The 23,608-nt window shown below is 50.1% G+C and overlaps 1 protein-coding gene across 4 annotated transcripts in view; it reads left to right on the top strand.

Annotated features, from left to right (window-relative positions):
- FAM120C (family with sequence similarity 120 member C) overlaps positions 1-23,608 on the top strand; it is a 1,585,006-nt gene that overhangs the window by 280,165 nt on the left and 1,281,233 nt on the right. The gene's annotated exons all lie outside the window — the stretch shown is intronic.

The raw sequence follows: 23,608 nt of genomic DNA, 5'->3' as shown, positions 1-23,608 counted from the left end.
TTGGTCGCCGTTACGTCATCAAGGCGGGTGAGTGAGCTCCAGGCCTTGTTGGTGGAGCATCCCTTTTTGGCCTTTCACAAGGATAAGGTAGTCCTACGGACGAATCCTGCTTTCCTGCCGAAGGTGGTATCTGAATTGCACCTGAATCAGTCGATCTCCCTGCCAGTCTTTTTTCCGAACCCTACCTCCAGAGGCAGAAAGGGTTCTGCATTGTCTCGATGTCCGAAGAGCTCTCGTTCTACCTGGACAGGACTTCCGAGCTTAGGAGTTCTTCTCAACTTTTTGTGACCTTCGGTAACCCTCAGGGCAAGCAGGCGTCTAAGGCAACTATTTATCGGTGGATCGCCGCCTGCTTCACGGAGTCTTTCACCGTCCAAGGGCTGAAACCTCCTAAGGGTATTCATGCACACCTGGTGCGGGGCAAGGCAGCCGCGGTTGCTTTTCAGAAATATGTCCCCTGGGAGTCCATCGCTAGGGCAGCAACTTGGGTCTCCCCATCTGCTTTCTGTAAGCATTATTGTCTCGACATGAGCTCAAGGTCTGACACTCAGTTTGGTCAGGCTGCGCTGAAGAACCTGTTTCAGTGAGGGGTATTTCCATCCACCTGTAGTTCCTGTAAGGACTGCTTGGGAATCTCCCACAAGTATGGAGGAAAGGGGACGGGACGTAGGAGTATTACCAGGTTACTCACCGTAGTGACCACCTTACTCCTAGTCCATAGTCCCCTTTCCTCCATACGCCCGCCCACCGTCCCCTCTAATAAGGTTCCTCTGTTATTGCTAATAGGTCTCTGACCTGGCGATAGAAAAACACTGATGGGCGATGCGCAAGAAAGAGGAAGACATTTTTGGAAAAGATTTGGATGCTTTTTACAAAGTGAGAGATGTCCCATAAGTATGGAGGAAAGGGGACTATGGACTAGGAGTAAGGTGGTCACTATGGTGAGTAACCTGGTAATTTGAGAGAAAGTTAGTCTGGAAGCAGAGGCAGGTTATCCTTGTGGCGGTAAGGCAGACGATGAGGTAAAAGGGATGCCCTATTCTTGGAGCGTAGGAAAAAGTGCCTTGCCTACCTGTAGAGGACGAACTGTCTTGTCTTTTAAAATGCCTAACAAAGTTGAAGCAGAAATACCAGAACTGTGATTGTATATAATACTGTCAGTGGATGTCACATTGAAGTTTTTTGAAGTAGTGGCATACTCTGGAACCAAGGAGTCGGTTTCCACCTTAACAGTAATAGGTGTTGGGGTGGGTTGTTAAGAGGAAAGCCACAACCTAAGAAGCATTGTGACAATTGTGCAGAAGTTATGAACACTTGTAGAATTGTAGGAGAAGTTGCTAATCTATTCTTTGAAATGTGGCAAAACAATCTTGGAAGGAAGATGTCCAGGATTACCATTGGTGCTATTTCCTTGGCTGGAATTAGAAAAGATCCCTTTCCACTAAAGGCTGAAGTCCTGTTACCAGTGGATTTATGTTGGTGAACTTGTTTCATTTGGAGCTTAAAAACTGGTTCAAGACTTTATTTCTCATTCTGAACACTTGGGGGGAAATTGACATTGAACAATCCTAGGGAAGGGATTTACCCAGGACAGGTGAAGACCATCCAAATTACTTGTTTGTTCTTCACTCATTTATGTTGGTTAGAACTCACTTTGACTATTTTTGTTTAGTGTGAGGGCCAGTTTTGTTTGTTAGGAGTGACCCCCCCACCCCCTTTGCCTTTAGACAGGTAGGGAACTCCCTGATAGAGTAGGTTTAGTGAGGATTTATTTCCATCTTTTTCGTTTAATAAAATGTTTAATTCTGAGAAACACAAGCAGTTGTCTGCCTCGCATTTCTGACCCCTCACAAGATTTTCTATGTCGTGTCTGGACTAGAAGTAGACCTGGTAACCGGATACCCAACAGGATGCTGAACCTTTACCTTTGTTGGCCCTGTTGACTATGAGCGACTGGCTGAGTGGCACCTTCCTTTGCCAGCCTTTCCAATAACCCAAGAGGGGGTTGGGGTGGGGAATACCCTGCAATTGGGAGGCTTGTGATTTTTCCAGGGCCACGTAGGTTTTCTGACTTGCTGAGCTCTTTCGCAAAAGGCTCACTCAGCGGATGCTCATTTTCTCTGGGTCCTGCCTCTGAGAAGGCCAGGTCCCAGAGCTTGGTGCCGGTTTACAGAAAAATGCACCTCGAGCGCTTCATGGATGAGCAATTCACATTACCCAGGTAGGCAAACTGCTCAGAGCCTGAATTAATTGTTCGACCAGTTCACCCGTGTCCATGACCCATTCTGAGATCATGTTGACCAGCCTACACAAACGTCTAGCGATTTGTACTGGCTGGACTTCCAGGAGCAAGCTATATCCTCCTTGGGGGGCTGTGTGGGCTTTGCAATCTAGTATTGATGTCACTTTACCATCCAGGGATGGCCTAGGGCATTTTGCATTGAGCCCTGCCCAAACATCCTTGTCAAGTGCTTTCCTGAACCTGGATGCCATATATTTAGCTCCCACTGGCAAAGGTGCCCATTTGGATGCTTTGGGACGGTGAATATTGCTGGGGTTTAACATATCCATGCTAGAGCTGGGGGTAATGATGGCTTGGACCAGATTGCAATTACATTTTCCTGCATTTCTCACCTTGCCATTCTTCTTTTGAACTATCCCCTCATCCTCGAAGTATGGCTAATCGGAGTTAGACTCCAGTTGTCACTCCTCCTTGGCTTGGGGGTGGGGGGAGGAGAGAAGCATCCAGTCCTATAGATAAATGATGTATCAGCAGCCCTACAGATAAGTGGTGTATCGGCCACTTTTACTCCCTATAAATTGGCAAATACTCCCAAAAAATAAAAATGGGGATTATAAATACTCCCAACAAAAAAATAGGAAAAGGAAATGTAGAATCTTACGCCCCTGCTTTCACCCACACAGCTCCATGGATATGTTTGGACCAGTAGTGCACATAGTACCACAGGCAGAAACTACTATTTTAGCTGCCTGATTGGAAGAAGTAAACATGCATTTTTTTAATGTGCATGAGTAACTAGGTGCATAAAACATTTTACAAAAACATTTCTGTTTTTTACTTCAAACATATTTTTACTGGCTTATAAAATGCTGCAATTGGGTGTTAGGCAGAATTCTCTGTAAAGGCTAATTTCCCAAACCTAGTGAGTCCCCCAGCAGCTTTGCTGGATTTTTGGGGTTTATTTTTTTCTCCTGCTAAGAGTGAGACTCTTTTTCTCCCACTCTTAGACATGATTTGAGATATCCTTTGACTTTGGAATGTGTTCTATGGGCTATGGGGTCTTTTACTCCATAGGGCTTCATGTGTTTTTGGTATATGTTACACAGCACCCTCCGTGCCGTAACACAGGGGTATCAGTGACCCCCAACCATAGACTCCGTACCCTGGGACGGACTACGGTCTCCCAGGGCATGTAAAGTCACCATTGGCTTTACTAGTCCTAAATTGTGAACAGAACCAGTAGAAACCATCATATTGTGGGCGTACTGGTAGGGGCAATTCGATTGCCCCTGGGTCTGTTGTTCGAGGGGGCACTGTCCAGTCCCCCCTGAGCGAGTTTTGGCTGGTGGCAGTGGATACTACTTTTTATATTCAACCGCGAATATATTCCGATGGGATTTTCCCATTATTCGAGGCTAATACTTTTTAACATACCCTCAAACATACCGCCGGTTTATTTAATATTAATTCATCGGTTGGTATTTTTTCCCAGAACTCGGTTCCAAAATGGCGTTTGTGTTCGCTCCTGTGACTCCAACCCAAGTCGAGCCCTTTGTACCGCTTTTTGGCAGGCTTCTCCACAGAAGCCTCCAAAAGTGGTGCCACTCTGTCTGGGTACCACAAGGGGTGTGGGAGGGGGTTTAGGCACTCTGGACTGAGTTGCCTCAGCATCTCAAGTCGCACTCTTGTGTGATTGGCCCAGTGGTGAGCCGCCCGGCTCACCACTTAACATGTTTGAGTGTCAGCTAGGACTGATGAATGGGGGTTTTCTGCATAAAAGCAGGGCTTTGGGGACTGGGACTTCAGACGTCGCCACAGGACCAAAGAATCCGAAGAGGGAGAAGCTGAGCCGACCTGCAATGACGACACCACCGGTTGAGCCCTGCTGAACCGACTCACCACTTGTTCCAACGACAGAGGAGATCTTCATCCCGAAGAGTCTTCTTCCTTTGACTGGTGGGGATAACCAGTTTGCCCGCCTTTTCGCCGTCCTGGATCATCTCGAGGCCGATTTGCCTGTGCCAAGCACCCCGGCAACCGGGATACCACGTTTTTCCACTACCGCGAATAAAAGGGTAGTACCTTTTTACCGGAGAACTCCGCTGTTGGTTTCTTCCCTGGCAGTGCAACGACCTTCAGCTTTCCTCCACGTCGAGACCATCTCTTTCTCTGGACGATGCCTCGACTTGCATCCACTGCCAGGAACAACTGCCCCCGCTGGAGGATTCTCTCCACTCTCAAGGTACTGTGTCCGCCTGGCCTCCCTCGCAATGGTCTGTGTGGGGTGTCGCTTAATTCCTCAATTTACCACTTGGTTTGGCCCTAGGCTGGCTAACTGAACTTTTCTGAGCTGAACTGATTCCTTTTTAAACCCTGTAAGACTTTCCAAGCCTTTTAAACTGTGTGATCTTGGGCGCATTGGTGTTCTACTCTCTCCAAGAGGGAGCCTGGCCTCTGAACTTTTTGCTCACAAGTAGACTTTGACTTCCCTGCCTTGCTGAGTGCTTCTAAAGTATTGTGTTGTGTGCTGTTCCTAATTTCTGCCTTTTCCCTCCCTATTTTCTTAAACTTATTGGAGTGCAATATTTAGTTAAGCGCTCACCTATGTCTGGAAATAAGTGGTGTTAACTAAGACTTGTCTAATAAGGAATAAGGGATGTACATATATTAATAGTGACTGTGTTTTTGAACTTACTTATAATAATAGTGCTAGAGTGTCTAAGTGTGTCTTTAAATAAATAATTATATACTTGATACCAAAGCTCTGGTCAGTGTTTGCTTGTGCTACTGTATTTTGGTACCTATCTTGTATACTCTATATATTGTCTAACTCTTCTTGAGAGAAGTCTGGCTGCTCAGCCACAGCTACCAGGTAAATCTGGGTGGTACAGACTGCTACCAATTGGGTATTGGGTTTACTGCCAACACCTGTAGTCTTAAGCCTTTTGCAGTGGTCCCTAAGGGAACTGCACAGGTTTCTGCCTAACATTGGGAATTGGACTTAAAAAAAAAAATAAAATAAATTACTGTACTCTCAATATTAAAACATGGGGAGGGAGGCCACCAGGGGGCGTGCAGGTAATGGCTGCATGAACGCTGTGCTCCCGCCGAGGCTGGCCCGAATAAGGGGATTGAGCTGCCCCCAGGCACATTCTTTGACCGGATTGAGTTGGTGAACCCCCCCCCCACCCCCCCGGGCCGTCCCCCCTCTAAAGAGCAAGCTCTGGGACCCCGGAAAGACAGAGTACGGGCCGCAATGGTAGAGCGGCGAAGAGATCATCGGCCGCCGCGGCGCAGCTCATCAAAGCAGGACGCAGGCTCTCTCCTCCTCGCCCCCCTGTGTCGGAGCGTGTTCCCCGTTGTGTCGGCCCGGCGTACAAAGAGTGCGGGCAGTCCCGAACTCGGCATCCGGGACCTGGTGGCGGAGGTTCCAGGGCCCAACACCCCCCGGATTCTGCTGAGGCGGTAGGGCGGCGCGGGCCCGCGAGCGGAGGCCCCCCACGACCCACCACGCAGCAGATTAGGGGAGGCCGCGTCTACCCCCGCCCCCCTTGCGGCCGCGGCCCCCCTGCCCTCCGGACCGAGCATATCGAAAGCCACACAAGCCAGCAGAGAGCCCTTGCAGTGTAATCGGGCCCACAGCACTACAGTCTCCAGGGAAGGAGCTCGTCCACCCCTCCCCGAGGGGTCCCGGGGTTTCCGCGGCCCGCAACCACAGCGAGGGGTAGGCAGAGGGACAGAGATCATTTGGGCTGGACTCAAACAGGTGGTGGCCCCTGGGCCCATCCCCAGGGCGTGTGCCCGCCTGACATCACCCAGGAGGGGAAAGGAGGCATCAGATGGAGACGGTGGAACGGCCCCGGCGGTCCCCCCCCCCCGCCCGGAGTGAGTAGCCCCGGTGGCTGGTCCTCACCAGCCCTGTTAATAAGAAAACAAAAAAACCAAAAAGAAAACAATTCCTCCCTCCCTGGGGGCATAAAAGGCAATACCGCTGACCTCTGGGAGGGTCTCGGGTGTGAGGCCCCCATCTGGTGCTGGTTGGTGGGGCGTGTGCCCGCTTGGAAGCTACCTCCCCGCAGTGGGGTTCCCTCCCCCCATGTACTCCCCTGAGACACCCCAGTCCGTACACCGCCGGGTGGGGCCTAGAGGAGACGCCCTCGGACCGCGGCAGACCCCGCAGTGGGCACACCGTATGCCTGAATGAACTGGCAGGAGGCGGAGACAGGGAGCAATATTAGCGACTCTACCCACACTGAGGGCATGGCCCAGCCAGAGGCCTCGACGCAGTCCACGACAGCAATGGAAAGGGGCTTTGCCTCTATCCTACAGGAAATCAGGGACATGCGATCTGACATCGCTCAGATTTGAAAAAATGGACCAAAGGGTGGACAAGGTCGAGGACGGGCTTCTGCAAGTGGAAACCAACTAGTCGAAATCAGCATCCCAGGAGGTTCAAATTGGTATGAGGCTAGCGGCCCTGGAGAAGAGGGACGAGGAAAGGGCCAGGCAGATGGATGACTATGAAAACAGGGAAAGGAGGAACAACCTCAGATTCTTCGGAGTCCCTGAAACGGAGGGAGACTTAATCCGAGTGGTGAGAGACATTACCCTCCTGTTCACAGAAGAGATGACAACAGAGCTCACGTTCGACCGGGTGCACAGGGTGGGGGGAAAGGCGGGGAACCCCCTGTCGGTCCTGGCCCGGTTCCACAATTACACGGAAAAGGAAAAGGTGCTGGAGGAAGCAAGGAAGGCGGGGGTGATCACCTACAACAACGCCCAGATCACAATTTTCCAAGACCTCTCCGCCTACACTTTGGCCAAGCGCAGAATGTGCCGCCCCCTAACACAGCAACTAAAGGAGAAGGGTGTGCGCTACAGGTGGGGGTACCCTTTCTCCCTGGCCTTCGAATACATGGGCCAACCGACAATGATGGTCACGGAAGAGGACATTAGGGGGGCCATCCAGGACTATGTGGCGGAGCCAACTCCCCAGAGGGGCCCAGTTGGCCCAGTGGCGATCGGTGTGGGCATTTCTAGCCTGTCGGGTGCCAGGAGAAGGAAAACCAGCTCGAGGAAATATAAAAAATTGAACACCCCGCCACCCGCAATGCACGGAGCGCGTAACAACTCGGAGGGCTGATGATCGGGGTGACCCAACCAGCGGCAGATCTGGAATGGAAGTTCTAGAGGATTCACCAAATTCAGAGTCCCCTTGAACAGCAAGTATAGGGTGGGCTACCGAGGGGATGAAGCAGTGGGGGGAGTGAGGCACAAAGTAACAAGCAGTGCACTGAAAGCCAGGCCGAGGAGGGCAGGCTGGTGGTCCGGCCAAATGCCAGCAATGGCTGAACTAACTGGCTGGACGCCGGGAAGGGGGGTGGGGGGGGGTCACGAGTTAGTTGGGGTTGTTCTTTTTGGATAGGGACTGGGGGGCAGTTGTGGGAAAGTTTAAGGCCCACCCGGGGGAGGAAAGGGGAACGAAAGTAATCAAGAGGCGAGTCGAAGGGAGCGGCAAGGGGGCAACTATGTGATGAAGCTGACCAAGGGGGAGGGAAACTTGGATTATGTCTGATAATCTGCCGGCCCTGGGAGTGGGTACCCTGACTGTGCGGGGTCTGAACACCCCTACGAAGAGGTCTCTGTTTTGTAGAGAATTCAGGAGGGCGAAACTAGACCTGCCTTCTTGCAAGACACACATTGGGCACGGGGGAAGGAACCCAAAATGCGGGAGAGGAATTGGAGAGGTCCTCTGCGCATCCCTCAAGACAAAGAAAAGGGGGGTGGCCATTTTATTGGCAAGGGACGTAGGCTTGGAAAAGGAGGCCATATTGAGGGACCCCCGGTGGCCGCTATTTGTTGGTAAGGGGCTCCCCCCTAACCCCTGCAGTAGTATACGGCCCGAATGAAGGCTAAGCTCAATTCTGGGAAGATGTGAGAGACAGGCTCAAGTTATTTGTGCAGGGCACGATGGTGTTGGGGGGTACTTCAACATGGTTCTGGACCCATTGACGGACAGAAAGCGGGTAGGGCCACAGAACATCAGGTCCACAGATGGAGTCATGGCACCAAACTTCCAGAGGGTTAACTCACAACTGGGCCTGGTGGATACAATTCTGACCCCCAGGTCGGACGACCCCTCATTTACTTACTATTCTGCTATCCACACTTTGTATTCCAGAATTGATTACATCCTGGTGGATGAGACCCTCTGCCCATATATCTCTGGCCATAGGGTCGACCCGGTCCCTTGGTCGGATCATGACATGGTCCGCGTCTCCATAGCGGGATGGCGCAAAGACCGCAGAGGACGCTGGAAATGTAACAATGACCTATTAAAGGATGAGGTCCATGCTCTGGAAGTGTTAGATGCTATAACGGAATTCTTTGAGCTAAATGATAACGGGGAGGTGGCACACACACATTATGGGACGCCTTCAAGCAACCCTACGAGGAGTTCTCATCAAAATAGGAGCCCATAAAAAAAGGGAGAGGGATGCCCAGGAGAAGACCTTGAGAGAAAAAATAGCCCGACTCCAGCCACCCTGGAGGACTACAGGCTCCAGCTAAAGGACCTCCTCCTACACAAAACATAGAGGAATCTCCAGCTGGTCAAGCAAAAATATCACGATAAAGGGGACGAAGCGGACAGGATCCTAGCCTGGAAGCTGAGGGTGGTCCAGAGGAGTAGAATGGTGAAGGCGGTGAGGAATGCCTAGGAGTCAATAGGTTATGATACTCCCCACATAGGAGAGGCCTTCCGCCAATATTACGAAAAATTATATTCGTCAGAATATGACGGGGCGATGCACAGATGGAGGTCTTCCTGAGCTCCATTCAAGTCCTGGCCCTGACGAGAGAGATGGCGGAGGGTTTGGAGGGCCCGGTCACCGAGGAGGAGGTAGAAAAGGTGATTAGTGGGATGAAGTTGGGAACTTCCCCCGGGGAGGGCGGGTTCACAGTGTACTTCTACAAAAGATTCCGCTCTACCCTAGCCCTGCACCTGGTGAAGGTTTTCAATTCCGTGTTGGAGGGGGGCATTCTCTCCGAATCCATGATGGGTGCCATAATAGCAGTGCTCACCCAAGGAGGGTAAGGACCCTGCAGAGTGTTCTTCCTACCGCCCTATATCATTGTTAAATATAGACGTAAAGATCCTGGCCACGGTGGTGGGGAGGCGGGTGGAAGGGATAATGCCGAAGCTGGTCCACGGGGACCAGGTGGGTTTCATAAGGGGAAGGCAGGGGTCAGACAACATTTGCAAAACAATAGATCTGTTTCAATACGCTCAAGTTTCTGAGCTCGAAGCATCTGTCCTCTCCTTGGATTCAGAGAAAGCCTTTGACATGGTCGAATGGAGATATATGGAACTCCTCCTCCAAAAAATGGGCTTCGGGGGACACATTAGGAAGTGGTGTCCTGTTCCACTTCCTAATGTACTGTACAGTGTCCCTACAGCAAGGGTCCAAGTGAACGGGAAGTTGTCTGAGTCTTTCCCCCTCTCCCGAGGGACAAGGCAGGGCTGCCCACTCTCCCCCTTGATATACGTCCTTACAATGGAACCACTAACCATAGCGGTCAGATCTCATCCGGATATCGGGGGGATTAAAAGAGGTGAGGTAGAATTTAAGCTTTCTCTGTTTGCGGATGACATCTTAGCCTACCTGGTAGATCCCGGCTCCTTGCTCCCCCCTTCCTGTCCTTCGTGGCCACGTTTGGGCGCTTCTCGGGGCTTAAAATCAACACAACTAAATCAGTATTGCTCCCAATGAGAGCACAGGACCCGGAACTAGACCCTCTGGATAGATTCTATGGGTCCGTAGTGGGAAAGGACTCTATACGATACCTGGGCGTCCTTCTTACCAGGGACCTGTCGAAACTAGCCACCACCAATTATGACCCCATAATGGCAGGGATCACATCAGACCTGAGGAGATGGGGCAAGATGATTCTGTCCTGGTATGGCCGGATGACGGCAGTTAAGATGAACATTCTGCCATGGCTCCTGTACCTCTTTACAGCGCTCCCAACCAGCGTCCCCGATCAAACCTTTGGAGATCTGCAGAACGCGATACAAGACTTCATATGGCAAGGGAAAACCCCGAGGCCCGGGACGGCTATACCAAGGGAGGAGGGAGGGTTTGGGTTACCGGATTTCCATCTTTATTTCCGCGCCGCCCAGCTGCGTGTCCTCCTGGAACATATGAAAGAAGGGATGGGGACATACTGGTCATATTTGGAGGACATGGACGCCCACCCCCTGAAGGTTTGTGACCTCCTGTGGGCCCCGCGCAAGACAATCCGAAAAACCTGAAAACCCACCCAACCTTGGGAGTGCTCTGGGAAATCTGGAAAGAGGGCCCTCGGACTGCTTACCTCACTTCATGGCCGTCCCCGATGACCTCTCTGGGGCCACCCTCTCAAACTAGGTAGTAGGGGGTTCCGGAACTCCCAGATCTGGCCAGACAAGGGAATGGAATGGGTGGGGCAGATGTTCAGAGAGGGAGAATTTCTAGCGTACGAGGAACTAAGGGATGCTCTCGGTCATGGGTCTCTTTCTATCTTCGAATACCTCCGCCTCAAGGGCATCCTCTGCGACCGGTCATGGGGTCAAAACCTGAGGAGGCAGTTGACCCCCTTTGAGAAGCTCCTGGACACAGCGACTTCAAGGAAGGGGGCTGTATCTAGAATGTACAAAATCTTGAATACCAACAACCTTCCGGGAAGGAGGAGTTTCCGTTCATTCTGGAACGACCTGGCAGGAGAGGCGATTTCAGAGGACGCTTGGTCAAGGATTTTCAAAATAGCATTCCACGGGAACTTATTCACCTCGAACATGGAGCATAATTTTAAGATCCTGCAGGGGTGGCACAGGGACCCGGCGAAACTGTCAAAGATGTTCCCAGGGGTGTCACCAAGATGCCCAAGGGGATGCGGCCAGGTGGGCACCACTAGCCACATGTGGTGGCACTGCCCAAAAGTCCAAGACTTCTGGGGGAAGGTGAGGGACTGGATTGCGGAGGTATCAGACGAACTTCTCCCACTAAATCCTCTGACGATGCTGCTGGGGCTCCCCCCCGGAGGAAACGGAAATACATAGGTACCATAATCCAAGGAGGACTGGCTGAAAAAAGTGAAGAACATGTTCCTGATGGACAAACTGATTGCAATGGTGAATAACGATTCTGGTTCGTTCCTAGCAAACTGGTACGGGGTGCAGCAGACCTGGGGATGGGACGTCCACTGATGCCAAGATGTGACCCTGGAATGAGAAGGGAGGGACGGGGTCAGAGACGTGCTGCACACAAACTGGGTGCCCACGGCCCGGGGAACGGCAGACTCAACTCAGCCGGCAATATGGTCACCAATCACATCATCTCTTAAGTACATGATACGAAGAGATCATTCAGAGATTCCCAAAGTTCCTGTCTGGGTGCGGGGATTGGGGGGAGGGTCGGTGTTGGGGTGGGTGGAAGGGGGGAGGAGGGGTATGGGTTTTAGGGGTTAATTGATTGTATACTCTTCAAATCTGCATTGAACCTGTTTGTAACAATAAGAAAATGCGAATAAAACCAAAGTTAAAAAAACAAAAAACATGGAGTAAAATGCTCCCACTTCCAAATTTTATCTGGTGCACTGTGCGTCTGCCACTTTCACTAGCCACAAAAAAGAAATAGCGAGTAAAAATACTCAAAACAAAAAATAGGAAACGGACATTTAGAACCATGTGCCCCAGTTTTCACCAACACAGCTTCATGGATATGTTTGTAACAGTAGTGCATGTAGTACCACAGGAAGAAACTACTATTACTAATGTCTGATCAGAAGAAGTAAACCTGTATCTTTTAATGTGTATGAATAACTAGGTGCAAAGGAATCCGTTTTACAAAAACAGTTCTGTTTTCCAGTTAAAACATATTTTTACTTGCTTATAAAATACTCCCATTGGGAATGAAACTTGCATTTCTTACTCCGTAAAAAATCATTGTATTCCCAACTTTAAAAAATGGCCAGAAAAAAATACTCCCACTTCAAAATCTTATCTGGAGCACTGGATGCTCCCATAGTTACAGGGTCTGAGGCTGGACAAAGTATTTCTCAGTGAACATACCCTTGAGTTTCTCCCGAAGTTTATTTAGCTCCTGGGGATGGGTGGGGTAGTATAGTCTGATCTCTTCTGGGTGTGGTGTCTGTTTGTGAAATAACTAAATACAAAACATCAGCCTGTGATCCTTCGGTTAGCACTGACTGGCTGTTTAAGGTAACTTCAGAGGGAGGTGTTTTTATCACCTTAGTTGCTGCAATTTGCATGAAGGAAACGCCCCACCTTAAGAGTCCAAGGCTTGCTTGTACATGCTTAATACCCTCCAGACATATCAACAGACCCACCCAGGACCGTTTTGAAAGTTGGCTATTGGGACCAGACTCTTTGGTGTTGATAGATCCTAGTCTGCCAAATGACTTACCGTTCCTCAATCCTCGTAAAACTCATCCCTGTAATGTCACTCTTGTCCATGTCCTCCTGGTTTTGTTCAGTCATATACTGTGGTCGATATTCCACCTTTGTGTGATGGCTGAGTAACCCTGAGCTATTGGTCCTCGCAGACACTCGTGCCCCTCTTCCTTGTGCGAAGTTATGAACCACAGATATGGGGAACAAAAACACTGCCTGTAGTCTGCAAAGATCTCATGAGAGGAACTGGTGAAAAAGGACAACAAGAAGCATGGCCTCACACATGTATCAGCTGAATGGAAGCAATGCTATAGGGAGGAGGGGCGTGCTATATTTTCGTTTCTGTACGGGCAGTGCGGCTGCTGTCCTTCACTACAGTCTTGGAACTGTACTAATTGGAGAACAAGCTCCTGAAGCTGCCGCAATATGAACTTCATGATGGGAGCCCTAGCTGCACAGCACCACTGAACACTACCCTGGTTGCTACCAGGTTGTCTTAGCCACACCACTGCTAGGCTCTTAACATGCCCAAGTGGCGGCCGGAGTGCAGTGTGCATGGACTGTGAGCCGCTCAGACAAAGAAAGGAATCAAAATAATCAACCCTGCATGTATCAACAAGGGAAAAGTGAAAATGAAACATCTACTGGATGTATTCCGCGGGGCAATACAGAAACAGTGAATCCTTCATATGGCCACAGAGAAAATGTATCTGGAGACCCCGCAAAACATTAACTAAATAATGCAAATCACGAGAACACATAACGAAGCACTAACAAAAATCAACATGCGAATATTCTTGCTGCTTAATGTGAAGAATCGGAAATGAAACGTGTTAGCAATTTTTTGCGCTAAATACTTTTATTGAAAACAAAAGGTTTGCAAAAAGGTCTCTCTGAACCTTCTCTAAGAGGAATTCCCCTACATAAAACCAAAAACTAAGGATCTGTCTGTGTCTGGATATAAAAACTGTTCTTGTGTTGGAAGGTTCTAATCTAATACTCACACTATAAACCAAACTATACAATGAAAAGGGAAATGTCTTTAACCATAGGTGATTGTAGAAAGAGTTTGTAAAGGAAAATTGAACAGCTCCAATATAAGTTCCCCAGGGTCGAAGAGCCTTGGTTCCAGAGGGTGGTTCTCTTCCCCTGGAGTCTTCCTTAATACATAAATTGATTTGTCTAACAGTGCTTTGTCTCTTTCTTGGCCCACAACAATGTTATTTACAAAGCTGCTTAGCCTTGTGGTTCCACTTCTTTCAAAAGTTCTTGTTTAGCGAACCATTCAATATCTTTTCTTGTGACTTCCTGTAGATGGCAACTGCCTGTTTACGCGCCTGTCAGGACTTCTTAAATACGCACGTGGTTACTTTTTTTAAAATTGGGCTATAAGGAACCATAAATAGCAGGTTGTAACCAGTTTTTTAAATATTTGGGAGATTTGCTATGTGGGAAGGGTATGAAACAAGTTTTGAAAGATGTCCATAAAGCCACTGTGGCTCAATTATGTCTTTGGACAGAAATTGCTGTTTTTCACTGCTCCGTTTGGCCCAGAGTGGTGCAGTTTTTGTAAAAGTGAGAGTTATCACTTAGTCTCGATCTTTCTCTGGCTTCAGAGGGTTCCAGGACTGCCAGGTGAGCAGAACTGACCCTCTGGTTGGTGGCACCCGTCAAACAACGTGGTCATTTTTTCTCTCGGCCTTCAGCCTCCTCCAGGAGCAGGTAGTCTCCCTGCCGACAAATCTGCAAAATTATATTTTTTGTCGGTCGCACGAGACTCTGGTGGGAGGACGAATCTCGTCTCATCTGGAGGCATGGCAGACCATCACCGACCATCGGTGGGTTTTGTCCAATGCTCGGGCGGTCTTTTGCTTGCCCCTCCCCCACCACCCCACCCTTCAATCCTCCCTTCCAACAGATCGGGACACCCTCCCTCAGAGCCAAGGTTCATAAGCTTCTAGACCTCAGGGCGGTGGAACCTGTTCCCCCTCGGGGAGCAAGGGGAGGGCTTCTACTCTCGACTGTTCACAGTGCCAAACCCAACCAGGCTGGCCATCGCGCCATCCTCGACCTTTCCCAGTTTAACTCTTCTCTCCCCCAAGAGAAATTCAAGATGATCACACCCTGCCAAATAACGTCCTCTCTTCGGAAGGGCGACTGGCTCAGTGTAGTGTACCTTCAGGACGCGTATATGCACATCCTGATATGGAGGCCGCATCGAAAGAATCTGCGGTTCTCCCTGGGAGGGGAGCATTTACAGTTCTGCGTGCTCCTGTTTGGTTTCAGCTTGGCGCTGCGTGTCTTTATGAAGATGTCGGTCATTGCAGCTTTCCTTCGTCTACAGGTCGTTGTATATCTGTATTTGGACTATAGGCTCCTACGCAACCCTTGTCCACAGACGGCATTGAGCAATTTCGAGTCTCTCCTTCAGCTCCTGTTCCACCTTGGGCTTTCGGTGAAGTGGCGGAAATCTTCCATGACGGTCTACCAAGAACTGATCTTCCTGTGTTTTCGTTGGAACACGATCGACTCCAGGGTGTATTTGACAGCGGACAGGATTGCGGATCTATTCACCACGTGTCAACTCTTCATGCAGTCAGAGCACATGACAGCTTCGTGGTTACAGATACTTATTGGCCTCATGGCCTCGTGCGTACTTGCTCTTCCTCTTGCGTGTCTCAAAATGAGGCGTACGCATCTGGTTCTTCTGAGCTCTTGGTGTCTGGTTTCGGAATCGGATTCCAAGATGGTACCAGTTCCATCCTGCATGATGGCAGACCTTCTATGGTGGTCCTCGACCAACAATCTTACAGTGGGGGCCTTCTTTCAGGAGCCCTGCCCACAAGTGATTACCATGGACTCCTCCCTCCTTTGGTGGGGAACAATTCTACAATTCTGGATCATCTCAAGGTTTCCGATCTATGGACACCGCATGACTGGCAGTTTCATAGAAATTATTTGGCGCTCCTGGCTGTTTTTCTGGTGCCATCATGAACCGGGTGGTCCACATCTGCACAGACAACTCGGTGTCTTTTATATCAGCAAGCAGGGTGCTACCAAGTCACCACCTCTTGTGGACCTTTCCATTCAGATTTGGGAATGGGCCATCCAGCACAGGATTTGGCTGCTGGTGGTACACATTTCCGGGGCAACTCGATGTGACGGCATACTCGCTCAGCCGGCAGACAGCGGTCAGCTACGTGTGGGAACTGAACATGGAAGTCCTCTCCAACATCTTTCGCCAATGGAGCACTCCAGAAGTGGACCTTTTTGCGAAACTTCCTCTTTATGCATCCAGGAACGGTCTTGTCGCCGCTTATCTAGTGGATGCTCTTGAGATCCTGTGGCACGACATGAAGGCATATGCCCCCCCCCCCCTCTTCCTCTGATTCATCGGTCACTCGGCAACCTCAGGAATGCATCGAATTGCACTCTCCTGTTCATAGCTCCTTGGTGGCCAGCAAGATTCTGGTTTTCGGTAATTCAGCATCTGTCGATTTGTCCTCCGATCAGACTGACGTTGATTCCCAATCTGCTTCATCAGTGTGATCAGCAGATGTGGCACCCCTACCCACAATCATTCAGCTTGGTGGCCTGGTGCCTGAATTCAAATTCTTAGTGCAGTTTAACCTGCCTGAACACCATATATGCATTATCCAAGCGGCCAGGAAGCCTTCTACGAGGTCTCAGTATAGGAGCAAGTGGATCCGGTTTTGTCACTGGTGTTTAGCTTAGCAATTAGACCCCAGACATGCTACGATTGACACTGTCCTTTCGTTCATTTCTCATCTGGCCTCTTCGGGCATTCATGTATTATCCTGTAGGACTTACTTGTCGGCTATTGCTGCCTACCTGTCCACTGATGCCTGTTCCTTTCCTTTAACAAACCCAGTCGTTAAAGGCTTTTCGCAGGTTTGTTGCATCTTTTTTCACCTGTACGCAATACTCGCCCAAAGTGGGATTTAAATGTGGTTTTGACCGCCTATGCCATAAGCCATTTCAACGCATGGCTACTGCTGATCTCAAATACCTTTCTTGGAAGGTTGCCTTTTTGATTGCAGTGACTTCGGCAAGGCGAGTAAGCGAACTTCAAGCTTTGTCCGTGGAACACCCGTTCCTTACCTTTCACAAGGATAAGGTTGTGCTCCGCACGCATCCTTCTTTCCTTCCTAAAGTAGTGACTGATTTTCATTTAAATCAATCTAGCTCATTGCCTGTCTTGTTTCCAAACCTGGCCTCAGACGCAGAGAGAATATTAGACAATTTAGATGTCCGACGGGCTCTGAAGTTCTATCTAGACACAACAAATGAACTCGGGGCTCCCCTCAACTCTGTTACGTGCAGAGACCCGAAAGGGAAAGCTATTTCAAAGGCTACGATCATCCGATGGATTGCCTCCTGTATTTCAGAAGTGTATACCATTCAGGGCCTTCAGCCTCCGAAAGGCATTCATGCTCATCTTGTACGTGGCAAAGTGGCTGCTGTTGCCTTTCAATAATATGTTCCCTGGGAAACCATTGCCAACGTAGCAACTTGGGCTTCACCATCAGCTTTTTGTAAGCATTACTGCTTGGATCTGAGCTCCAGGGCCAACGCACAATTCAGTCAGGCTGTTCTTATGAAACTTTTTCAGTAGGGAAGTTCCATCCACCCGTATTACCTGTGAGGAGTGCTTTGGAATCTACCACAAGTATGGAGGAAATGGGACGGGACGTAGGAGTATAAGGTGCTCTCGCTCCTGTTCACGCTTAGGCAAAGGTTTGCCACCTGCTTTCCACTCCGGACTGCTCTCGCCCTGTTCCGGACTCTCTCGCGGCCTCACCTCAGCAAGCCTGTCTCGCACCAGATCCCAGTAGGTAAAACGCTGCTTTCTTTAGTTTCCAAATGCCCTGGAGTCTTCCTCTGGCTCCTGGTGTCTGCAGCGCGTCTGGTCTTCCCAGAATCTCTCTGCTTCCTCTCTTGTGAGCTGCTCGGCTCCGCCACATCGGTTCGTGCTTCCAAGCTCCACAAGCCTCGTGGAGCAGTACAACGCGTTCTCCCAAACAGCAGCAGCCTCCATGAGTTTGCTTTCGAACTTTAAATGTCCCGCGCACAGATGCATTCTGAAAACAACTGGAACGCTCCTTGAGCTTGAGGTTCGTTCGCCTCTGCATTGTTTTTTCCTTCTTCCTCGTCCTTTTATTTGGGTGATTGTGGGAAAATGAGTCATTGAGGTTGATGGATACAGATTACTTGCAAAATCACTTTCAATAATTCTGAGTGATGAGCCACTTCTATATGGTGGATAATTAAAGCTGGAAAAGGTAGGTTACATTTTAGACAAAAGGTGGACGTTTGGTCTATAAGATTTTGGAAAAAGTTTTCTCCATTTTCCCTAAAGTTGGGATGTAGATGTATGGCAATTGGGCTATTGGGTGTCAAGGAGATAACATGTCTAATCCAATGAAGCCATGACATCTCCCCAGAGGCTGTCTCCTCCCATGTGATTCTCCATCATTTAGCCACCCTCAGGGTCTGGATCAGGTAGCGGCTACCGTCCCCTCGCAACATAGGAGGAGGTTACCACCGGAGAATCGGTGATGACTCTGAAGCACATCCATCTTTGCTACTCTTTCATGTGATGAATCCAACAAGCAGGATGTGAGATCCTAGACAAAATACGCGGTTGGATTTACTATTGTGGAGATTTTTCCAGAACCATCTGCTGATTGATGTGAAAAAATCTAACTAATGTGGCAGCTATGGCAGAGCAGTCAAGCTTAACTCGAGGATGGAAGGCTGGTGGTGATGTTTTCCCACAGTTACTCCAAAGTTACTCCCAACAGTTACCCCAGAAGAACACATTACGCTGGTATACTGAAACTACTCTGTCCCATCCCTTTTCCGCCATATTTCAGGGACATTCCATCCTATGTGACCGAACTGGTGTTTTGTAGCACTAAAAACGTGTATCCTTTTCTTTTGTTTTATGCATGGCCTGACTCATGCGCTGTCTTGATGGGCCATTAGCTGTCCTTTTTTCTTGTCTTTGCTTGATATTACTCTTACGTCCCGTTCCCTTTCCATCATACTTGTGGGACATTCCGTCCTTCGGGATGGGAGCACTTTTGTAAAAATAGTGTAAATGTTAGCATGTGCCACAAATGGATGGAATGCCTAAGTTTAGTTTGCATCGAAATCTAGATAGTAATGTGATTCAATGATTGACATACGATTCGCGGGCCACGCCTGGACCAAGTGTGCAATCATGAATCAATAACCGACTCACTAACCATTTCACCCCTCTGCATACACCTCTCAAACGCCAAATAAACACAACCACAACTCTATCACAACAAACCGCAGAAACTTCATCCCACTGCAGCAACAAAACAAACACACAGGCTCTCACAACAGTACACAACGGCTACCGAACGGAAAAAGCACCCCAAGCCCAGCCAACGGACCCTCCGGGCTGAGGCCGCCAACAGCACATCACTGCTCTCTTGCACTCTCCCAGTTTATTCCCACTAACTCCCCCCCCCCCTTTTCCGAGCCGCCAGGGGACCACTCCGGTGGTGATAGTGCATGGTACAAATATCCTTTAACATTAACATAAAAAATGTGATTTTTTTCGTCCTTTTTATTTTTACACTGGGTACCGCACGTGGCTGTAACCCCGCCCTCCTGAGCTCTGCCCCGCCCAGCACATCGCCCTTCAGTCCTTTTCTCTGCACGGTCAGAGCTGGATGCACTAGCATCTCCGGGAATGTTTTCTTTTTATTCCGTTTGTCCGTCTTCCTGCTCCGGTTCCACAGCCATCTAGTCCTCCGTCTATGCCAGAGCGTCTGGGTTTTGTATCCTGTTTTTCATGCACATGTCGTTTCGTGATGGTGGATCCCCACTCTTTGCTTAGTGTCTAGGCCCGGAACATCACTGGGACTAGTGCTTCTATTGCGATTCCCTCTCCATCCGGGCACTCCAACGTTGGCTTCTGCGGTGGGAGGAGGTGTTTCAACGTGCTCCTTTACCGCATTTTCAGCAATTCATTGATGAAAAGAGAAACGCTTGGTAAGTTATTTACTTTTCAGGGTGCCCCGATCATGAGACTCCTTCCCAGGGTCTTCCAGGACTGGGAAGGGCTCGAGTAGTTCTGTCACCAGTGGTTCCCGTGAGGTGCCCCACAAGGGGCCTAATGGGCGCACCAGAGGTTTCTGCAAAGGTTCCCGCAGTGGACCTGCCAAAACCGGACACTGTTCCAAGGTTCACCGTTTGGGTGCTAAAGTTAAGCCCAGTTCTTCTGTGGCTCTGGATACTGGGATTCGCCCTGAGGTCTCTATTTCTGGAGCTTTCCACACCGAGTCACGGCTCGATGCCCCTCTTGAGGGAGCTATATGTCCTGGGTTAAAACCTGAGGTTCCTCTTCTTGGGGCTAAACCAGTACCAACAGTTGAGGGATCCTCTTTGAGGGTCCTGTCAGTGGGGTACATTCCTCAACCGTCGCACACTCGGGGTCATGGTGGTACCGGTTCTGTCGAGGGGGCAAAGAAGGTGATCAAGCACCACAAGCCTTCCAGTGTCGGCTCTGCCGAGGCTCCTCCACTGGAGGCTAATTCTGGGACAGTTCCTAAGATGTCCAGTAAACATCCTAGATCTGCCAGCACCAGCTCGGCAGAGGATCCTTGTTTCAAGGCTAAGGTGTTACTTAAGTCCCCCGACTGCCCTGAGGTGACAGTTGCATAACTTTCTCCTGTGATGCAGTTCTCAGGTGTCAACAAAATGGCGTCCCAACCTCCTTGGTCCACGGCAGCCATTTTGGATCCCTCCCTTACACCAACGTTCACGATGGCTGGTGTTGGGAGCATTTCTTTTGGGGCTGAGCAGCTTTTTTCCACACTATGTGGACAACAAAAACCTGGTCTGCCCTTCATTCGATTGGTGTGATCGGGCACCGGTGCCTCATACAGTCTTGCTCCCTCCTGGTTCCGCGCCACTGATCTATGTGGATCCAGCCGCTGGTTGGCCCTCCTGCTAACCATCCTCCTTGCGTTCATGGGGGAATGCCCCTCACGAACGGCCACTGCCTAATCCAGCGCCTGAGGATGTGTGTTTTCTTTTTTATTTTTTTTTTTGAGGAAGTTTCAGAAGCTCATGCACTCTGATCCCATGAGGGCGTATATTAAATGTCTTTTCAGGGAAATGTACCCTGCACCTCCGGTACCGCCTTCTGTCCCGGCTGCTCCTACGCAGGTCCTGGTGGTGCCATCTCCTCCACCTCTTCCTGCTGGAAATTCCTCCATCACTTCCTCCTCTGCCTCTGCTTTCTCCCATAGAGATGACACCAGCGGCGTGGGCTACCACTTTAAATCCTGAGGCGCTATGCGCAATGGAACAGTTTTCTATCCCCGCTTTGCTGGATGAGCCTCAAGCAGATCAGGACCGCGATGAACAGCTCCGCTCTGTTAGAGCATTCCATGACAGGGTCCTGGATATGAAGGCCCTGCTTGATATTCCAGTACCCGAGGGCCCCACTCCACAGGAAGGGGTGCTTTCTGGATCCTTAACTCTGTCACCTCAGGAGCGCTCCAGCCTGTTCCTCCAGAAAGACGTCTTGGCTGAGGCCCGTAAGGTCTGGGATAAACCCCATACCGGGCTGCATCTCACCAAGAGGATTGATGCTCGATACAAGCTGCACGCTTCGGAAGAGATAGCCTTATCGGCTTGTCCGCTCCCTTCCTCAGCGGTGGTGGCAGCAGCACCCTCCAGTCCAAGTCGGCCTCTGTATCATCCAAGGCAGCGGGCCAAATCCTCTCCAAAGAGTACAAGTTCCTTGACTCCTTTGGCAAAAAAGTATTTTCCAATTCGGTGCTCCAACTTGATCAGGCTAACACTGAGCTCATCCTGGCAGTAGCCAATCTGAGGCTGTGGAAGAAACTTGCCGGTTTCCAGGAATGTATTCCTGCAGATAGGTTAGACTACTTTCAAGCCGGTCTGTCGGACACGATAATGTTGGCGCAGGATTTGCAAGAAGCTGCTGCACACCACGTAGATACCTCCGCTCGAGGCCTTATGGTCTCGTCGACATCTCCCGCAAAGCGTAGCTCCATGTGACAAAGTTCTCAAAGGAAGTACAGGACAAAGTACTGGACCTTCCTTTTGATGGCAAGGAATTATTCCATTACTGCACAGATGAATAAATCACAAAGACCAAGGCGAGTACCCAAACTGCCAAATGTTTATCGGTCCTGGCAAAAGCTCCAGCTAAGGCCCCTTATACACAGAGGCCAGGGTCCCAAACTCGGTCCTTCTCTGGATTTAGGGGGTTTCAGGATTGCCGTGCGGGCCAAACTGAAGCTCCAATTTGCAGGCCCTGCCGAAAGCAATAATGGCCGGGTGGTTGTTTTTTCTCTCGGCCATCAGCCTCCTCTCCAGGTAGTCTCCCTGCCGACAAATCTTCCAAATTTAATTTTTTGTTGGTTGCACGAGACTCCGGTGGGAGGACGAATCTCGTCTTATCTGGAGGCGTGGCAGACCATCACCGAAGAACGATGGGTTTTGTCCATCGCTCTGGCGGGCTTCCGCTTGCTCCTTCCCCCTACTCCACCCTTCAACGTTCCCTTCCAGCAGATTGTGTAGCTCTCCGTCAGAGCTGAGGTACGGAAACTTCTGGACCTCAGAGCAGTTGAAACTGTTCCACTCAGGGAGCAATGGGAGGGATTCTACTCCTGCCTGTTCAGTGCCCAACCAGGCAGGCTTGCGCACTATCCTCAATCTTTCCCAGTTCAATCTTTCTCTTCCCCAAGAGAAATTCAAGATCACGCCTTGCCAAACAAAGTCCTCTCTGCGGAAGGTTAACTGGCTCAGTGTAGTGCCCTTTCAGGACGCATAAATGCACATCCTTATATGGAGTCTGCATCGGAAAGATCTGTGGTTCTCCCTGGGAGAGGAAGAACATCCGTGTGCACCCTTTTGGTCTCAGCTCGACGAAGGGCACCAGAGACTACTCTGAGGGCCCCTACAGCGGGTCTGCCGAAACCGGATCTTCCGAGGTTCCCGTTTGGGGGCTAAGTTGGGCACAGTTCTTCTGTGGCTCTGGATACCAGGGTTCACCCTGAGGCTTCCGCATCTGGAGCTAACTGCACCAAGTCTCGGCTCCAGGCCCCTCTCGAGGTGGCTATACGTACCAGGGTTAAACCTCAGGTTCCCCTTCTTGGGGCAAAATCAGACACCAACAGAATTGAGGATCCCTCATCGAGGGTCTTGGCTGTAAGGTATATCCCTCAGCCTTCCCACGCGCACACCCGTGGTGGTACCAGTTCTGTTGAGGGGGGAAAAGAAGGTGGTCACGCACAGGCCTTCCAGTACCGGCTCTGCCGAGGATCCTCCACTAGAGGCAATTCTGGGGCAGTCCCTAAGGTGTCGAGTTAACACCCTAGATCTACTAGTACTGGCTCTGCCGAGGTTCCTTGTTTCAAGGCTAAGATGACACACAAGGCCCCAGACTTCCCTGAGGAGACTATTGCCTCACTTGCTCCTATGATGCAGTTCGCCCCCCCCCCCCCCCCCCCCGGCATTGACAAAATGGCAGCCCAACCACCGTGGACCACTGTGGCCATTTTGAATACCTCCCTTGCAGCAACAGTGTAGTTCGTGTTGGCACGAACAATTTGGTGGTGATGTTTTACATCAACAAGCAGGGCGGCACCAAGTCTCCCCTCCTTGTGGATCTTGCCATACAAATTTGAGACTGGGCCACCCAGCGCAATGTTTGGCTCCAGGCTGTAGACACCCCGAGTCACATCAATGTGGCCGCAGATTCACTCAGTTGCCAGTCTACCGCAGTTAGGAGTGGGAGATGAACAGCAATGTCCTCTCCCAACATTTTCCATCAACGGGGCACTCCAGAGGTGGATCTCTATGCAACTTCTTAAAAC

Source organism: Ambystoma mexicanum, chromosome 2p, assembly GCF_040938575.1.
Source record: "Ambystoma mexicanum isolate Mex_15411 chromosome 2p, UKY_AmexF1_1, whole genome shotgun sequence".
In the NCBI taxonomy this organism is placed as follows: Eukaryota; Metazoa; Chordata; class Amphibia; order Caudata; family Ambystomatidae; genus Ambystoma; species Ambystoma mexicanum.
Note: the sequence above shows the minus strand (reverse complement) of the source record. Positions and strands in the feature narration are given on the sequence as shown.